General features: G+C 37.6%; 1 long non-coding RNA gene across 1 annotated transcript in view; it reads right to left on the bottom strand.

Moving 5' to 3' along the window:
* The window catches only part of LOC140850564 (uncharacterized), a 222,261-nt gene that overhangs the window by 44,241 nt on the left and 161,047 nt on the right, over window positions 1-16,973 (bottom strand). The window contains exon 3 of the long non-coding RNA XR_012133503.1: window positions 1,385-1,506. This is a non-coding gene — a long non-coding RNA (uncharacterized lncRNA). The remainder of the gene's footprint in view (window positions 1-1,384; window positions 1,507-16,973) is intronic.

A 16,973-nucleotide genomic window follows, 5' to 3' on the forward strand; every position in this document is an offset into this window, starting at 1 on the left:
ACAGCTGGTTATGATAGGAAGGGGCTTGTGGAGGATGGGTGAAATAGGTGAAGGGGATAAAGAAGTAGAAATTGCAAAATATAAAATAAGTTAGTCATAGGAATGCAAGTACAACAGAGACTGTAACCAATAATATTGTAATATCTTGGTATGGTAATGGGTTAACTACACATATCATGGCAAGCATCTAATAATATAATTACTGAGTCATGTTGTACATCTGAAGCCAATATAATATTGTATGTCAACGTTATTCCAATGAAAAAATTTTTTAACATAAAAAATTATACTTTAAATATTTGGGGTTTGTGCAGTGTTTTTAGTAAGATTGCCAAGCATTAAATCAGATAATTATTATATATACACCTGTATTTCTATATCTGTTCTCTTATTTATAAATCTAAATATAAATCCATATTTAATATCTATAACTTAGATATTAAAAACAGAAAAAAACATATTCACACTAATACCTATAATGTAATTCTAACACCATGGAGTTTATTTCAGCTTCCAGCTTTTCACAATTTTAATTTTCTTCTCTGACAGAGACTCTCACTACTGACTTATATGCTCAGTTCTAAAATATACATCAAGTCATCTCAGAATGTCTAGTGCATACTGTTGTAGAAAACAAACCTAGTAACAGTCATTTAAAAGAACATTCTTTTTGTCTTTAGCCTAAGGACATGCGGTCAAAATATTGTGTTCAAGGATTATTTCCCCACCCCCAACTTGTTTGTTAGCCATTCGAAATACAGTTAGATTGATGTGTTTCTGTTCATATTCCCTTTCCCTCAAATCTTTGATTTTACTTATTTACTTGATCAAGTATGTAAAAGACAACATGGTTCTAATAGCCAATAATATTTTTTAGAGTGGTGTACTCTCAGAAGCCGTACTGCTCAGTTCCCTGCTGTCGCAGTCCTCTCCCTCCACCCATCCCGCCATGCTTCCATTACCCCATCCTTTCTAGATGGTTCCCACGCCCCTCTAGGTAGCCAATCTCATGAATTTCTAATTTGTCCTGCCTGTGTTTCTTTTTGCACAAATGAATAAATATATACATATTTTTCTCATTTTTTATACTGAAGATAACATATAAAAATACTCCTTTGCACTCTGCTTTTTGCAATCAGAAATATACCCAGGGACTAATTCCTCATCAGTTCATGGAGAACTTCCTTCTTAATAAAGCCGCAGAGTACTTCCCTGGGTTTGTATACAATGGTTCAAGTATTCCCTTATATATAAACATTTAATATGTTTCCACTATTTACAAGCAGTGCTGGAATGAATGTATGTGTGTGTGTGTGTGTGTGTGTAGTCTTGTTCAAGCTGTATTTGGGAAGGGGGATAATATTTTCAAGGTAGCAGCATTTACCCAAAGGAGTTACTTGATTAGTACACAGCAGGGTGCATGACTCTTGCACGTACTCAGTTCCGTTTCCTCAAGCTTTGTAGCGCGCATCGTGCTGGCCCCACTGCCCACTCACTCACCAGGAGCTGAGAAAGTACAGAAGAAAGGACCAGGAAGGCAAAATATTAAGAAAAAGAAAATATCAGCTGGCAATATGAAAGCCCTCAGAAACATCTTTAAGATTCTTACTTCACCCATCATTACTTTGTTTTTCTCACAAGTGCATTCAGAACCTAAGAGACACACCTTAAACATGAGCACAATCCCAGCCCAGACCACCAATGATTCTCACGAAATCTAACTCTGTGAACATTGAATAGACATCGTCAGAATTCACTAGCATTAAATGTCAAGCTAAATAGAAGGAACCCATTCTTTAGACAACCTGTGCTAAGTCCTGGGCCCTGGCAGACGTTGGAATTCACGTTGAAGGAGATACAAGAGCTGGAGAGGCTGTTGGATTCAAGACTCCAGTGAGCACAAAGATCTGCCAATGGACCACGGGAGGTTGATTATAACAGCAGATGTTTATGGAGCACTTACTAAGTGGGCTGCACTGTGCTAAGTGCTGTGTGTTTGCTATCTTCTTCAATCTTCCAGCATCCTGGTAGAGGAGGAAACTATGGCTTGTAGATGCTAAGGATCTTGCCCACAGTGACCTCACAAGAAACTCAAGGAGCCTGCATTAGACTCCAATAGTGCAGTTAGTAAATAGAACTTTTAACCATTATGCATAAGTAGAATTTATGCTATGCCTATGAAAATTTCCAACAAAATCTATTTGGGGACAAGTATGGAGAAAGAAAGACAGGGAGGGAGGGAAAAAGATGAAGAGAGACAGACAGAGATGATGAGAGACACTATTGAGACATTCAAACAGTGCATGACACTGCCTCTTACTGTGCTTTCTCGGACTCTAGATGGAAATAAGAACCAACTCTGCCATTTACTTCCTTGGAGTGATTCACAAATGCTCCTCTATTGTGAGCATGTTGCCACTCTGTATATTATCTTGGTGTTGAAATATATTAATTATCCATTTATCCTGACCTCTTAACATGGCCTCACCAGGATTAAATCACTCAAAGCAAAAATTCAGCCCTAAAAGCAAAGAACCATCATATCCCTGGTGGGAAAGCCAACTGTGGTGGTCTCCCAGAGAGATGGTACCTTGTTCTCCACTGTGGCATCTTTCCCAGCAGTTTTCAGGAGAAATGTTAAGTTGCTCCTCACATACCACCTTTAGAACTTTATATCTCAAATATGTTTCTAGAATCTTTCTCTTCTCAGCCTCAGCCCAGCCCTCAGCTCAGAAATCACACAACGGGAGCTCCTGACTGACTAGAGATCTGACAGGCATGAGGCCACAGCACTATGTTTACTTGGTAGGAATTGTTAAGATCAGGGACATCCTTTTTATTTGATTTTGGATTACTCTATTTATAGAAGATGTACTTTCCTAATTAGATTTCATTCTAGGTAATGTGAAATCAATTCTTACTCCCAGACATCCACATGTGACTAAAATGGTTGAATTTTGACCAAAAACATGTTAGGTAGTTGGGAGAACTAGTCTGGAAATTACATATGGTTAATGGTGGGGGCAAGAAAAGTCTGATAGTCACATCTTCAAAACCCATGGTGGGCAACACATATTAGGACATTGGTCGTGGTTCAGGGGCTGGCACCTCTTGAGGCAGGAGCAGATATTTTTATTTTTCTCTTCCTTTGACAGTCATTTGTTTTTATCAAATTACTTCTAGCACATTTTTAAATGGTAAGTTGTTCAAATTTTATTAACAACAAAAATTCAGCCATTTCTTTTTCCACCTCTCTCTCCCTTCACTCTGGTTCCTGAGAAACAACAGTTTTCAACTCAGTAAGTTGTTTCTTCCCACATAACTATCTGAAATACAATTCATTTGATATCATCTGTCCTTCCAATCTCAAGAGATAAACAGAAGACAGAAGACATTGACCATGTCAGCCTTAACATTCTCCTCAGCTTGAGGGAAGTTTAAACAAGTTTCTTCTTGACAAAAGGCCCTGACATCTCTTTTCTTAAAGCACATACTTTAGAAAACTTGAAATTGTAAATTTTTTTCTGTGCGCCTTTGAGATTTGAATCTTCTCCCTGCTTCTGCTCAGTTTGACAGCCCAGGAAAGTCCTTCTCAAGGACCAGTGCGTATTCCCTGGAAATGTAATCAGCAAGGATAGTGATCTCACTGTGTGGGGGAAGATAGGAGCTTAGCTTCCATGAGCACAGATTAGCAAATACAGCCGGTCTAATCACATAGACCAGCTTCCCCCCCAGAGTCCTCCGGTACTTTTCCACTAGCTCACCCCAGCACTTAAAAACCCATCTGCCTTTTGTTTCAGGGAAGTTGAGCTCATTCTCTCTTGCCTGCTCCAGTAGTCACAGATGAAGCCTTCCTTGCCTGACTCTGCGGCACCGTTTTCCTTTGAGGACCTCCATCGCCACTGAATTACGGTAGCTCAAGCCACTGAGTACAGAGGAAGGGAGGGACGCGGGCATGCAGGGAACAAACAGCGCTGCATCAGGGCGTCCTCCTTCCCCAGGGCACTGCCGAGGCCGCTTTAGGAAAGTAAGAAACCTCTCCACAGCCCTGGGCCCTGATTTCATCCCTCTTGCATTCTGCCCCCTACTCTGCCCACAATCTCCACCTGGCTGCTTGTCATTTTATTTCCTCCTTAGCTCCACTTTTCCCCTCCCTCTCAGCAATTCTTCTGCATCTGGATATGAATTCATATTTTCACACCAAATGGGCAGTCACTGGACCAAAACGCAACATGGGGGCTGTGGAGTCTCAGTTTTGCTTTGAATCCTGACTCTGCTATTTTAATAAGGATGACCTTTGAGATGGGATTTGATCCTTCTGAGCCTCAGTTATATATTTTTTCCCAAAATGAGAATACTATTACCTACATTTCATGATTACTCTGAGAGTAATGGGAAGTATATAAAGCAATGGAGACATACTGAACAACACAGCAAACAAAAGCATGAAACACGTATCACCCTCCCCTATAATGAAAACTGGTTGCTGAAAAGAAACAAAAAAGCAGCATCAAAGGATATTTGCTATGTAAATTTTTTTGCTGACGAAAGTACTGGACAAAGTCTCTTCTGTGTATTAATGGCCATTAATAATGAATGGGCCCTACGCTAACTAGGGAACATGGAGAAGTCAGTTTGGGTCTGTGGCAGGTCCTGATATCTAGAAGCTTTCCGAAGAAAAGTAAGAACAGTAGTTAAGCTCCCAGATTCATTCCAGGAAGACAGACAGAACTACTGCCCTCAAGTGAGACCTGCTGATAATCCTCTTTGGTGACATTTTAGAAGTTTAATATTTTATTAGGAGCTATTGATATTGATGCTGGATGCATGGTAGGGCTTCACTTCTTTCCAAAGGATAATTTGATGTATTAATGTCAATTTTACGAGTAGGGGTGATTCACTGGGAGAGATGGCACTGCTGCGACATCTTCATGCAGGGCTAAAAAAATGATATGGTCTCAACATATGCCGAGTCATTTGGAAATTCAAATATATACTGTGGTCCCAAGACTCCTCTGAGATAAAATCCCAGAAATGACAATAAAGGGAATAAAACAGATGAATGTTTACTGCAGTTCCCTTAAAAAGAGTTCATCTTAGGGGAGCATATAAGAATGTTTTCCAAAGCAGACTGGTTATTAGAGTAGATAAATAACTTCAAATAATACAGTAGAGTTTTTTACTTCATCTTCAGGTCCTGGTTTGTCCCCCTCACAGTGCTGAGTTGGCCTTAGAGCAGGATACAGAGTCACCTGTTCTCAGACCCCAGATGCTCTGAGGATACAGTATGTTCACCTGGTGGCCCCAGATCACAGATAAATCACAGTCTAGGGACTGTCTTGCAGCTGTGCTCTTTCCAGGGCACCCAGATAACATCTACATTTGACAAAAGGTCACATAAAAAACTTTCAGTATCTCCAAGTATCTGGAAATACAACCAGGACTTCTTAGTGTCAAAGTAAGCTTGGCCTACCTCCACTTTTTGTGAATGCCAGTATGTAGAAATACTTTAATTTATTAATGGTCCAGACAGGCCTACAAAACTATGGCATACTTTAGATATTCACATTTTACAAAGAATACTTCTACATACACACATATACCCAAAACTGCAATGTAATTATCCTATTCAAAGATCATTTGAGGACTAATACAAAATATTATTTGATCATGCAGCACAGACAGTATGTTTTAATAATGGCATTCAAGTTTAATATTGATGAATGAACATTTCTACCAATTCAGGTAATTCTACAAATCAATATATAATCTTGTTTGAATTTTTAAAAATCTAGAAGTAATTTGGGAATCTTCAGAGGCCACCTTATCCTCATGACTGAAAAATCATGAAGAATTCATGGAAACACTTTCTGACTCCTTAAAATAATTTCCATTACCACTTCAAAGAATAACCTCAATTCAATCTCTGCCCCCCCCCAAAACAAAACATTAACTCTATTTTCCCAGGCAAATCATCAACTTTCTCTTTTCTGTCTTAGTATTGATACCATATGCCAATTATAAATCACAAATCTCTCAGTATTAAAGCAAGCAGAATAATTACGCCAAAAGATGTACTTTTCTTTTCCAAAAGGAATTAACTATGAATCTCATTGCCCCTCTATGAAACTGATATACATGAATCCTGACCCTAAACTCAATGGTTGTTCAGTTAGACAAAAATATGCAGTTTGCATGTTCTGTGTGACCCAAGAAAACTCATAATTAAAATATGACATTTAAAAAAACATAACTAGCATATGAAAAGAATGAATTACCGTCTACAACAGTGTGAGCTCTAAAGTAAAAAAGAGAAAAAAAAGAAAATGAACTCAAATCTCTGGGCCACTGCAGTATTAGAAAAGTTTAATAACAGCACATAATTTAAGATTTACATATAAAAATGAAGTCCCAGTGAAGTAATGGGATTATAGTCAAATCACTATTATTCATGTTTTTAGTAATTAACAGTGGCTAAACACTACTAGTTATAGATATTTTATTTTCAGAAAAATACAAAATTATTGCACATCAATTGAACTATTTCTAGTATAGATAACAACTTTTCTTTAAAATAGGACAAGATTCAGTCTTAGATCCGCAGAATACTGTATTAACTCATGCAGCCAGTTTTGGGGAAAATATGTCCATGAAAATAACACAGTTAATACTTTGATTGTGATGAACAAACAGTAGGGTTCTAGACCTGGAATAATGATGGCACTGTTGTGTGGTCATTTGGAGTTACAGAAGACAATGCCTATTAGAATGAGAGGGCAGGGATCACTGATTAAAATAAGATGTCATGAGTGGCAAAGGCTGCTGGCTGCTCATTTCCCCCACCCTGGATACACAGCTAACTTACTTTCCCACACTGCCTTTCATTTAGGTGTGACCATTCTAGACGATGGACCTGAGCAGAAATCATGTGCCCCACACTAGATCTGATTAATAGAAATCCTCCCACGATGATCTCTATGTTCTTTCTCCATCCACTGACCAGATACGTATATCAAAATTAGACCCTAAGGGACAGTAAAATCACATGATGCAAGGTTCTGGATTGATGAATTATCATGAGGAGGAAAGCCATCAGCTGGTCAGAAATAAGCACCTTGGACTATCACTTAAATGAAAAAAATACTCTACTATTGTGTTTGTGCAATTTTCCAGTCTGAGGTCTCTGCTGTTGGCTTATGCTAATACAGTCTTGGGGCTGTGCCTGACCATTTGGATGGCTCAATGCACTAGCAAGAAAGCATGCAGAGGCTTCTCAGAAAGGATGCATACTAAATATTTGGTGCAACCTTAAATAAATGCATTTACACATAATCCATTTTGTACAACAGTGTTACCAGTTTTATCCTGAATATGGCTTGGATTTATCCATGACCTTTCACCCTGCCTTACTCCCTCAATAATTAAGAGCAGCCTCTCTATGACTCTATTAATTTTCTACGGCTACTGTAACAAAGTGTTACAACCTGGGTGGTTTGTAACAACAGAAATTTATTACCTCAGTTCTGGAGGCCAGGACTTCAAAATCAAGATGTCAGCAGAGCTATGACCCCTCTGAAAACTGTAGGGAAATTGTTCCTTGCCTCTTCGTAACTTCTGGTGGTTTACTGGCAATCTTCGGACCCTTTTGGTTTACAGCTTCATACATCTAATCTCTGTCTTTATCATCACACAGTGTTCTTCTAGTGTCCTGTGTCTGTCCCTGTCTGTCTTCAGGAGCAACCATATTGTATTAGGGACTTTTTGTGCTTCAGTATGATATCATTTTAACTCCTATATCTGCAACAGTCCTATTTCAAAACAAAGTCACATTCTCAGGTACTGTGACTTAGGTTTCAACATACCATTTTTGGAGGGGAACAATTTAGCTGTTAACAATTAGTATTATTAAGAATTACTGAAATATATTTTTGCATCTCTGATTCACTGAGCCATTGGTTCATCTCTATACCTATTTAATTCTTTCCCCTATTTCGAGGCCCAACTCCAGATCTCTCCTTCAGGAATCTTTCTCTAATGCTTAGGTATAGAGTTTCCCCCTTCCATGAAATCCTGTATCATTGAAAGACTAAGCATGGAGCTCTTAGCCTACCTTTCAATTGATCACTAGTTATATCATATCAGAATTAGAACAGAGAAACAGAACCACTAGGAGCATCTACACCAACCAGATTCTACCTTCATTATCTTAGAATAAACAACATGCAGCCAGGATTGGGGCAAACAGCTCAGATGCTTGAGGGAAAAAAAAATGATCAAGGTATCTCCGAAGCATTGGAAGACTATGCAAATAGAGTAAAGGGAAAAAATGTCTTGGATAGCCAGAAACAAAGTCCTCCCAGGAAGGCCTCCCACGTAAAAGCCCCCTCAATGAGCCTAAAATCACTCGGGGGAATCAAATTCCCCAGTAACAGAAGGCACTGACTCTGGGGTTCCTGAACCAGGGAATCCTATCTCATCCATTAGCACCCACCTCCTCGGCAGGAGAGGTGGTGTTTCATCAATATACAAAGCACCAGACCCACACAGAGCTGGCAACGGCATGCCTTCATGGGCGTTGATTTTGCTCATATTAGCAAAAAAAACAGAGTATCACAAATAGAAGTACACACAACACCCATTAGGATTAGAAAATGTATTTGAATAAACTCGTAGAGACTTCAAAGTTTGTGAAACTATAAAAAGGTGAAATACATTAGCCCATATAACTAATAACACCTCATCTCGGCAAAACTTTTTTACAAGCGTTTTATGTTTTCTATCAATGTAATGAATTCCATTTATAGTTCATGGAGAATTGCTGAGACCTGATTTGGACCAAAAGAAAAGCATTAGAATTAAAGGGAAAAAGGATTGCTTTCCCCATATTTTCAGGGTAGATAATCTCCAAGCTTGACCTATCAAGGAATCATGCCTTATAATATCTATGCCCTTGTGTAGTTCCTTTTTTTGAAATTTTGCCAGACCTGTAACTTGTTTTTGAATAGAAATATATGGTAAAAAAGAGACACCTTGGGCTTTTGAGACTAGGTCCTAAGATTTTTTTTAGCTGGTGTCTTAGACTTTTGAAAGGCTTCTTCTATAGTCTGTAGTTAAGAAGTATGAATTGCCCAAGACCACCATGCTCTGAGGAAGCTCAAGCTACTCACATAAAGATGCTGCTATGAAGGAAAAGAGATGGCAACTAGCCAAAAACTGTTCCACTCACTGCAAATGAGCTGCTAGACATGTGAGTGAAGAGCTGTCTTGGTCTTCATACCAATACAGTCTTCAGATAACTCCAGCTGCTGCTGCTGTATGAACGGTCCCGCTGATCCCAGCCAACCTACAGTTGATGAATCATAGAGCATTGTTCTGCCAATTTGCCTAGTCTCTAAAACAGAGATGGGAATACCTACTCTGAGAGTTATTACAAAGATGATTGATTATTAACAATAAATTTACCTTTAAAAATTAAATAGTAAAGAAACAGAAAAGAAAGTGAAAGATTAAAAAGACTCTTAAACCAATTCTTTATTCAAAATCCTATCACCTAGTGGAATAAATCCTTCCTGTGGTTAAGAATGTTCATTAAAGGAGCTATTTCTTGTTCTCTGAACTTCACTGAAAATATAACAAGAAAAATATGAATTTGGAAAAGAAACAAAAACAGCAGCCTTTTCTGCTAAGTTTTGTGTGTAAGCATGTCCACGTGTGTGTTTGTGTACATGTTGAAAGGAAACCTATTTTCCCAGAGAGAGGGAAATAAAGGATTCTGGAGAGTTTGAAGCTGAATGTTTTTCTGTGCAGGGCAATAAAAGACACAGTTAGGTGGGGTTTTGTAGGGAAATGGGCCATTATAGCAAGACAGAATAATGACAGTGAAATGACCATCATTAGCCAGTGTGACTGCTCATTCCCGCAGATCTGTAGGGGAAACACTTCAGCCCCAGCCTGGGTCTGTTATCACTTCCCACGGCCACAGACAGTTCTGAAGGCACCTCTCTTCCATCAGCACACCCTATCTCTGGTGTCTCTAGCCAAACTGGAGCCAGCTCACCTTGAGGCAGGTTTCTGCAAATTTCCCCAGGGAAAGTAGGCCTAATCTAGAAAAAGAACTTTTCCTAGGATTCATGAAAATAACTTAAATCCCATTACTCTGAATTCACTAAGTATTTTTATAATGGTGACATGATATTTGCACTATCAAGGGCTTTCAGATTGCTGTGCATCCGAAGATTCACAACCAGGAGATGGGAAATGCCTTCTCCTCCCCACCTCTTCTTCCTCCTCCTCCAAAGTCTCCCCATGATTGCTCTCTGCCATGCCCAGGGTTAAGCACTTTAATTTTTTTGAATTAATTAATTAGTTAAATGTTATTGTCCCAATTTGCTTGAAGGCAACTGAGACCTCGAGTGTTGTTGTATCTATAGAGGGAAACTAACGAGGCAACTTCATAACCTTCGATGATGCTACTTGATTGGCTTTTCTCACTTCTAATCTGGTTCCCCTTGACAGAGCACAATGAAGGGACACCTTCGACACGGGTCGCAGGCACCAGTGAAGCTTGGGGCACTGACTCGTGCCGCTCCCTTCTGCCAGGAGAGCTGGATGCTAGGAGTGCTGCGTGATGATAGTGGCATCTTAAGTCTTCGAACACATCCCAGTGTACCACAGTCTAAGCCTTACCAGAGACACATTATACTTCAGGAGAACAGTGAACTTTGCCTGATAGTAAAGAGCAAGAATTAGACAGATTCCTCTAAAGACACTTAAAAGGATGAATGATTAGGTGGGCCCATGTGTTTATGGATCGACATGCTCCTCTGTTCTCCTCCTTCAGAGCTTTTATGTTGAGCTGTGAATTGGAGCCCGAACACACACACAGTTCAGGTCCCTGCTCATATAGTCTGCTTATTAACACTTTTCTATATTTAGTGTTTGACTATATATGGTTTGAATATTAGAAAAACATTACATATAACTTTTAAAACTATACAGCAAAAAACTCAGTATCTCCCTTGTTCTTATTCAATTTATACCCTCCTATTTTGTATAACCACTTTAATTAGCTTCTTAGGTATCTTTTTCTATTTTCCATACAAATGCAAACAAACATGAATAATAATTATTACTACCTCTTTTAAACAAAGATTACATATGATGCACTTATTCTGCATGCTTTTATTTAGATGTATATTTTACAATACTTCTATTATGTTCATGGGAAGCTTCTTTATTTTATAAATGCTTGCTACTCTAGTAAATAGATTTACTATGATTTATTTCACCAGTCATTTGTTAAAGGACACTTGGCTTAATTTGGTGGCTATTACACGAAATGCTTCCATGAAACTCTTTGTATATATATCATTTCACACAGTGCAAGCAATGCCAGAATACGAATTCCCATGAATGGGGTTTCTGGAACAAGCTCAGTTGCATTTCTAGTTTTGAAAAAAAAACATATTTTAATTACTGAGCATTTGAATAAAGAAGAAAACATTTGAATAAAGAATACATTTTTCAAAAATACATCCAGGAGACATTGATCTGGGTTGATTGTACTAGGTAAAATGTGCTCTCTTAACTTTAATAGAAATAAAAGAGTGCCCTTTTTTCAAGGTTTTTCCCCAAAGTTAGGTATGGCACTATATTTTTTCCTTACTGATTAGAGTCTTCTGTTACTACCTTAATTTACCCAGAACCTCACATCTCCCTTGCTCAGATATATTTGAGTCATCTCCATTGGCCATAGTTTGAAATTCAGGTCACTTACTAATGACTCAAATAACTATTTTCATGGCTCCTCTGTATAAGTGCATAATTTGTGCTAGTCTTCACGTAAGCCTGTGCTCTTCTGTGTCTGGTTCTCTGCTCATGCTATTTACCTCAAATACCCCTTTTAAAATCTAAGTGATTTAAATTGTGCCTCCCCTGCAAGGCCTCATTCAAATGACATCTTTCTCTACTTTTTACCCTCAACTCTTATATGGAACCTCATCTATCCCACTATTTGGTTCTCACCCCTGTTGCATGGTTTTGCATCTCCATGTTCACGATCCCTCCAAATTATAGGGTTTTCTAGAGCAGAAACCATGTCTTATCTTTCTGACTCCATCAAACCAGCAAAAAGTCTTGCACACCATCAGTGCTTATAAATGTCTGTGGTGACTCTGGTCAACTCCCTCCAGCTCCTGGCTGTGATTTTCCTGCTCTTTGCTCTGAGGAACTGTGACAGCTGCTCTTTTCGTGGTAATTTCTTGTGACTGCTGCTGATTTCTAACTGGTTTTCCTTCCTTAAACCTCTTTAGAAAGACTCTTAGTCTCCTCCAAAGCTGGACAGCTCCATTGTGTTTTCTTCTTTCTGAAAGCACCTCACAGGAGAGCCTAGTAAGATTTCTATAGCAGGACTGAGAGGTACAGGTTAGATAACAGCTAAGGAGGACACTGTGTTGTGTCAGAAAACTCAAATCACACTGGTTTAAGTAAAATGGGAATGCAATGACACCCACTTAAGATAATTTCAGGAGAATGCCAGCTTTGGGCTAGAGTCACAGGCTTAAGAGTTCTCATCAGATCCCTGATATTCTCTAGCTCCTGCTTCCCTATGAGTTGGCTTCACAGAGGTAGTTCTCTCCACGTGACAGCTCCAGTGGCTCAAGACATAGGACCTTCTTTTTCAAGTTCAGCAGGAAGAGAAGGTTTCTCTTTCATAGCAACTCCAGAATGTGCCAACTTATATCTAGGATCATTCCTGGACAATCAGGAATTGTTCTTTTTATGGCCAGAGCATTGAAAATATCCCTGAACCAAATCTTAATGGCAGATGAGTGGAGAAATAATTTCCTGAAAAGAAAATCAAATTGCTTTTACCAGAAGTGGGAATGGATTTTGTTCAGGCCAAAACTAGAAATCGCTACAAATAATAGAAGTTTTGTTTTCTGGGAAGTGAGTCTATAGTGTTCATCAGATTTTCATTGTGATCTGATTTCCTTAAAATGGTGAAGAACTGATATAAAGCAATGGTCCTATAAAACTCTGAAGATAGATGTGATGGGCAGGGATACTGAAATGGAAATAAAAATGTCTCAGATTCTAATACGTAACAACTCATTGAGGGGTTTCAATGTCTGAATCTATTAAAGTTGGAATGTTAACATCTCTGGTAGGCCAAAGAGCCTCCTATACTTCTCTTCTCAAGGAGTCTTTATAATTAGCATTTTTAAATGTCTGCCTCATGCAAACTCCAGGAGGGCAGAGACCATGTCTTTCTTGTTTAAGTATTTGATCATTTCCTGGGGGCACACGGTAAATATTTAAAAGGTGGATTAAAATAGATAAGACATGGTATAAATTAGGCTATAAAGAAAAAGGAAATAAAATCAGAATCTTATTGATCTTGATCCCCTGGGTTTTAATTAATAGAAAAGCAGATCATGCCTGATGGTTTGTCAGAAAATCTCAATTATAATCCAAGCTCTCCTGTTAACTAATGGCATGATCTCAAATAATCATTAATATTGCTGAACCTCAATTTTCTCTTTTGTAAAATATGGACTCTGATGGATGCTACCTAAAATGCTTTGCAGAATTAAAACTGGCAATCTATATATGTGGTGTACCAAAGTATGTCACTTGGCATACAATTTTTTAGATCAAATTTGAATATAAAACAATCACTCTACTGGTCAAGAAGAAGCACAAGAAGCCTGACTCTTGATATTATCCATTTCTCCCATTCAGTCTTTTCTTTTTTCCTCTTTCATGCATTCAGAGTTATTGGACACGTGCTGTAAATGCTAACCCTGAGGATTCTAAAATTTAGTTAGCTCCCTCTATACCGCTGCCTTGAATTAGTCACTCTGCTTTGGCCCAGTAGTGTTCATTTTGTTGAATCATTCAAAAACCTAGCTATCAGTAAACTGATAATTTACTAATTTACTTCACAGAATGGTCATGAAATTTTCTGATCTTAAATGCACAATCCACAACACATGATGTAAATGATAGGAAACTAATTTGCTGTATTCTTAAGATTTGTCTTAAGACTAGAGCTGGTGAAAATATAATAGCAAAACACACATTGGAAACACTAGAAAGGAGTATTCCTCCACGTTCTCTCCTCTCCTCCCTGTCCTTTTATTCTTCTATGAATAATTTATCTGTTGGTACTTAGTTTCTCAAAGATTCCTTACCATCAACCACTAATCAATGTCATCCTTGTCAAATTGACTTTTATGAAGTGTAACACCAGAACACCAGTCTGTCTATCATATCTACCTTCATCTATCTAATTCAGTCCTTCTAAATTTACAAAGCCTGAAGCTCTCACCAGCTTGTTCATTGGCTTAAAATCATTAATAAAATAATAATCAAATAAAAAGTCCTCAGGTATAAGCACAATAAAAGCAAGAAAAACAGATGACTATTGAAACTCATTTTTAGTATTACATTAGTCCAGCAAGCTCTTTTTTTAAATTTACCTTAATGGAAAGGTGGTAACTTGAATGTAATTTTATTTTTAAACTTTTCCTTTGTATTTTAAAATGATTACCTCTGTATTTCAGACGCTCCGATATTTTTCTCACATACTTCTCAGATTCAAATCCAGAGTTCATTTTAACACAGGACAGTTGCTTTTCTGAACACAGCCATTGGTGAAAACCAAATGACATAATTTATTGACTGCACACAATACAGCATTGGAAAACCTGCTCTTTTTCTAATAAAAACATATTAGTTAGATAATGCAAAAAGTATTTGTTTATATAATAACATCTTAGATGTACAACCACAGAATGAAGAGGTTCCTAATCTTATAGACAGACCTACCTTCAAATCTTATAGCTCAGTTTCCTCATCTACATAAGTGAAGTGAAAACAATATCTATAAACTGGGTTTATGGCGGAGGTAATGTGAGACAGGACTTGCAGTGTATTTAGCCATGGGTTGGGTACATACCAAGTTCTCAGGAAATGACAGTGTGGGTATTTTTGTTCTTGTTCTACTCTTTGAATATGCCTTTGTCATTGTATGCAAAAGCAAAGTTCTTCGGTTTTTCATGGTAACCAAACCAAAGGCATAGAGAACCCTACAGCTTTTTTTTTCCTGATTACAAGCTGATACACTTTCAGCTTGATCCATATCCAGTCTGTTCATTCCCACCATCTATTCTTCTCATATTGGCATCCCACAAAGTCCTGAATTTGCTTTTAAGCTAACCTGCTTTCATTTCTGTTATTCTTTGATATTCTTTATTCCCTCCTTCTCTCTGGTGGGATACACTAGGAAAACAGCTTTTGTCAACTTTGAGTATCTCCCGGAGTCCTGGGAAAAATAGTTTTTTTACCTGGGCCATATGGAATAACAGGGACTGGGTTTATCCTCTGCCTACAACTACTAGGAAAAAATTAAAGGCATATAAATTGGGAAGAAATTAAAAACTGTTCTCATTTGCCTCTGACATGATTTTCTATCTAGATCTGATGGAATCTACATAAAAACTAAAAAAAATACTGTGATGGGATAAATTATTTCTTCCCCCAAATTCATATGCTGTAGCCCTAATCCCCAGTACCTCAAATTGACTGTATTTGGAAATAGGGAATAAAGAGCTAATTTAGTTAAGAAAAGATGGGCTTTTAGGGTAGACCCTAATTTGACTGGTGTCCTTATAGGAAGAGGAAATTTGGAGGCACAGAGACTCTAGAGATACATACCCACAGAGAGAAGGTGCGGTCTGCAAGCCAAGGAGACAGGCACCAAAAGTAAAATAAACCTGCCAACACTTTTCCCCTGGAGTGGTAGCCTCCAGAACACAAGAAAATAAATCTCTGTTGTTTAAGACACTCAGCACGGGGTATTTTATTGCCTGAACTAATACAACTACTAACTTACTTTAACAATATTTCAGCATACAAGATACATGCAAAAAAAGTATTATATGTAAGCAGGGAACAATCAGAAACTGAAATTAAAATACCATTTATATTAGCTTCAAAATATGTTAAAACCTTAGGATAAATCTGACATAAGATGTGAAAGATCAGTAAACTGAAGTCTATAAAAAACTGCTGAGAGGAAGAAGACCTATGTAAAAGGAGATGTATACCTTGTAAATGGGTTAGAAGACTCAGTATTGTTATGCTGTCATTTCCCCAAATTTACCTACATAGTCAATGCAATCCCCAGTCAGTATTTCTTCTGACTTTTTTTCATTGAAACTGACAAGCTGATTCAAAAATTCATATGGAAATGCAGAGAACATAGTGTAGCCAAAATAACTTTGAGAAACAACAAAGTTTAAAGGTTAAGTATACTTGACTCAAAGGTTTATTATATAGCTATAGAAATCAAGAGAATATAGTATTGGTGCCAAGATAGGCAAATAAATCAATGGAACAGAATAGTGCTCAGAAGTAGATTCTTACATATGTGGAAAACTAATTTTTGTAAAGGTGCAAAGTCTATTCAGTGGTGGAAAAAAGCATAGTCTTTCAACAAAAGGTAATGAAATGATTGTATATCCATATGCCAAAATGTGAATGTCATCCATAACTCACACCATATACAAAAATTACCTCTACATTGACACTAGATCTAACATTCTAGAAGAACATATAAGGTAAAATATTTGTCACCTTGGATTAGGCAAGTATTTCTTAGTTATGATATAAAAATCATTATCCATTATAGACTATAAGTTGATAAATTGGGCTTCATCAAATTAAAAGCTTCTGCTCCTCAAAATACACTATTAAGAAAATAAAAAGATAAGCTACAGACTTGGATAAAATATTTACAAAGCATATACCTGATAAAGGACTCATACCCAGAATATATAAAGAATCCACAAAATTGTATACTAAGCAACCAAATAACACTACAAAAATGGGCAAAGAACTTGAGGACACATTTCACTAAAAATGTTATATAGATGGCAAATAAGCACATGAAAACATGCACAATACCA

This window comes from Manis javanica, chromosome 7 (assembly GCF_040802235.1).
Source record: "Manis javanica isolate MJ-LG chromosome 7, MJ_LKY, whole genome shotgun sequence".
In the NCBI taxonomy this organism is placed as follows: Eukaryota; Metazoa; Chordata; class Mammalia; order Pholidota; family Manidae; genus Manis; species Manis javanica.